Source organism: Seriola lalandi, unplaced genomic scaffold (assembly GCF_002814215.2).
Source record: "Seriola lalandi dorsalis isolate HSWRI2012SDOR001 ecotype SW California unplaced genomic scaffold, Sedor1 jcf7180001963393, whole genome shotgun sequence".
Lineage (NCBI taxonomy): Eukaryota > Metazoa > Chordata > Actinopteri > Carangiformes > Carangidae > Seriola > Seriola lalandi.
In genome coordinates, this window is record NW_019434061.1 from 1 (window position 1) to 3606 (window position 3606).

General features: G+C 34.9%; 1 long non-coding RNA gene across 1 annotated transcript; it reads right to left on the minus strand.

Annotated features, from left to right (window-relative positions):
- Positions 1 to 652: 652 nt before the first annotated feature.
- LOC111646565 (uncharacterized) lies at positions 653 to 3285 on the minus strand. The gene is made up of 3 exons (XR_002759967.2): positions 3151 to 3285; positions 2969 to 3043; positions 653 to 2819 (listed from the first exon to the last, which is right to left on the minus strand). It is a non-coding gene; the product is annotated as an uncharacterized LOC111646565 (long non-coding RNA).
- Between the last annotated feature and the right edge of the window lie 321 nt (positions 3286 to 3606).

Here is a 3606-nt window from a genome sequence, read left to right on the forward strand (position 1 = left end):
TCAAAATATATTACTTATTAAAAGTATGTAAGTATATCTGGGGAAATGTACTTAAAGTAGTCAAGTAGAAGTAACTTACTCAATGCATGATGCATTCATGTGTAAGCAGCTGGTCAAGGTGGAGCTAATTTTTATTCATTTTATGTAAAGAGGCAACTAATGATTATTTTTTAAATTTTTTTTTTTTTTTTGATTGTTCTTGTAAATAGTGGGGAAACTCACAATTCACAATTAATACTTATCCAGAGCCCATAGTGACACCTTGGAATGTCTTGTTTTGTTATTAGTTATCTTAGTTATCCTATCTTAGTTAATTATCAGAATAATTACATGGAGAACACAGCTAGTCCTCACAGTAGAGAAATGTTAAATTCTACCACTGGACTCTTTATTCTGGACTGGAAATGTTCTAACTCATAGACTTTACACTACGTATGTCTAAAATCTCCACATGCCAGGCCATAATCACTTGCTTGTTAAAGCTTACTGTTTGGTGGTGGTGAACTTTTTTTATAACCTAACAGGCCAAATTCTGGGCATCTGTACTTTCTTTGGTGTTGTCAATGAATCTTTGGCTGCCATCTAATGGACGGAATGAGCAACTAACCACTTTTCAGCTCAGAGCAGTTGGACAATCAAACAGGACACAAAATTCAATCACAAATTTATTTACTGCATGCATTCATAGTATTACAGCATAATTTTGACAAAAGGCATTGAAAATGTAATGATAAAATGAGCTAAAAAGTAAAAAGTAGTGATATTAAAGTATGCAACAAGTTGCAATGTTATGGCATTTTCTCTTAACAAACAGTGCTAAAATTAGAAATGTATTTGTGTGTGTTTTCATGCTTATCAATCGTTTCTGGGCTCCAATAGCTAAAAGTTAATATATTATTGACAATACAACAACCAAAAAATATCAACTATAAAAACAATTTGATAAAACACATCGGATAAAAAGGAGCAGTGGTAGTAACAAAATGAAGCTATACAGTTACATGTAATGCAGTTCTACCAGAGTATTTGAAACCAGTCTGGTGCACTGGATAGAGCAGTGAGCAGTTCATATATACAGTGCAAAAAGTGCTACAGTGGTTTCATTATGCTAGCTGGTGCTTTATAAATAAGCTAAAATACAACACTATACCCACTTAAGTAATAATAATTATACTAAAAACATTACACAGTGTCTTCATATTATGATAAATTCCATAAACTTTTGTCAGATGGCTGTTTTTCCTATATTCCTTATAATATTGATTTTACATTTGAGATACACTATTGTGTTTTTTTGTTCTGAATACAGACACATATGGAATATGTATTTAAAAACTAATTTTGACAAAAGCAACAAAAGCATGGTGGTGTAAGTATGTGAGGAATGCTTTTAAAACAAGAAATAATAACAGAAAGGAAAACATTATACAATTCAGTTATATCAAAAGAGTTATCACTGCATACTCTTAATTGTATAGGCACAGGAAAAGTATTCAAAAACATCCAGAGAAATATATGAAAATGTCCAGTGTATAATATCCAATTTTATCTCTGCAGTGTGCGTATATAAATGCAATTACATTGTGTTTACCTGTGAGCTGAGATGTATCATTTTAGAGAAATGATTGGGCGTGCACCTGAAATGATATATGCCATCTATTGCCTTACCAGCATTCTGTCCAGTTAGCAAAATACAGTGTAAGCCATTCCAGTGTTTCTTGAAATATTGTCAGTGTTGGACTTGTTGCATGTCCATTATCAGATGCTAAGAGCTGTCAGTGTTTCTACACTTTGATTTCCAGTGATTTGTTTACTCATCCAGTCTTATCACGTTATCCAGTGAATCTGCTGATATGGACACCTTCATTTAAGGAGTGGTCATGAGGATTTTCTTTTTTAGTTTGATGCATTTGCATGAACATTTTATAAAACAATTTGATATTTCATTCAATGTCACAATCGAGATAGAAATACTGCACAGTATTTTCCTCTCTGTACAGTGTTGAGTCAGATGCTGCATGAGGAGACAGCAGACAGTCTGGCAGACTGCAGCAGTCTCAAACACAAAGCTCCACTGTAGAGACCCAAGATTTGCCAGTGTACACTACTGAGGTATATTTTCGATGTGAGTTGCAACCATTCACTGAGGCCTTCAGCAGAAGCCAATGATCTTCGCTCCAGTGTATAAAACTATTGAAAAGTGTTTTTGTTTTCAGTTGACACTGGTTTCAGTGTACATATAGACTCATAGTATTACAAAATGAAACAAAAAATGTGTGCGGTGTCATCTACAGTATCTTAGCCTGGACTTGATTTAGAAACATGAATTCTGCTAAAAAAGTAATTATGGCTTATATTAAGTATGGAAGACATAGTGATCAGTAATAAAGTGAGCTATAAACTCATGGGCGTTACTTTCACAATAGCAGTTAACAGTGACACAACACAGTCGTCAATTACAACGATCTAAAACATTTTCAGTGACAGAAATAAAAAAAGAAACTTAAACAGTGTTTGAAACTCCAGTGATCACAGCAAAAAGAGATGTCTTAATGCATATACATATGGAGGGGATTACAGTGGGGACAGTGGTATATAGTTTGTTCTGTATTAAATCTCTTTAAAAACAATGTACAAGAATGAGACAAAACCCTTTCCCATCACAACAGCGTATAAATGGAACCACAAAGGAGAAATGTGGCGTATTTAAAGGCACCTGGGACACATCGTCTTCCTCCTCACACACAGCTGCTTTGAATGAGAAAATGGTAGTCAGAGTATGATGAGGTTTCTCCTTCAGTGGCACAACTCACTTCACTCTGTCAATGAAACACATGTGGAGATGACAATCATTAACCAGTTCCATCCAATGTCTTTTTTCTCAAACTAAGCACTACAATATATGAATCCCAGGACACAGAGAAACCATGTATATCCACATTCTGCATATTCTGCCAGGTTTACTCACGGACTGGGAGACACGGAAGTGATAGGTGATGTCCTGGAAAGACAGCACAGGCACTGACCACAGGTGACGAGTCCCCTTAGAGAAAAGTAGAAAGCATAAAATTATTAATTTATAGTAAGTCACCCTTGGGGAAATATGTTTTAATTATATGAGGAATCATGTTTAAATATATTATAAAATACCTTTGTTGATGTACTCTGACCCCCATAGAGCTCTGCCTCTGTGTGGTTGGGGCATAAACGTCCCTTGGTGGCTCCACATTGTTGTACCCACACGCTGTTTGTGGACCTGCAATGAATTGGTAATGCTTTATTTTATTGGTCTTTTATTTCCTAATAAATGTTTAATGATCTCTTGAACGTTAACTGGAAGTAAATGCAAAATGCAAACTTCAGAGTTTATTGTTTTAAACCCAGTTAATGATTTATGGTGGGATTTCCTTGAAAGAACTGCTTCAACCCAAGTAAAATGATCAAATTATGCCTGAAGACTTTATTCTTCATATACAGCATGTTGAAATGTATGCTCCCCTTTGCACAAATTGCACAGATTTGCATGTTGGCGGATCTACTGTGCATGACTCTAGGCTAAGACAGCTTGGCAATTAATTGGAATTAATTTAATTTAAAATGTACCAA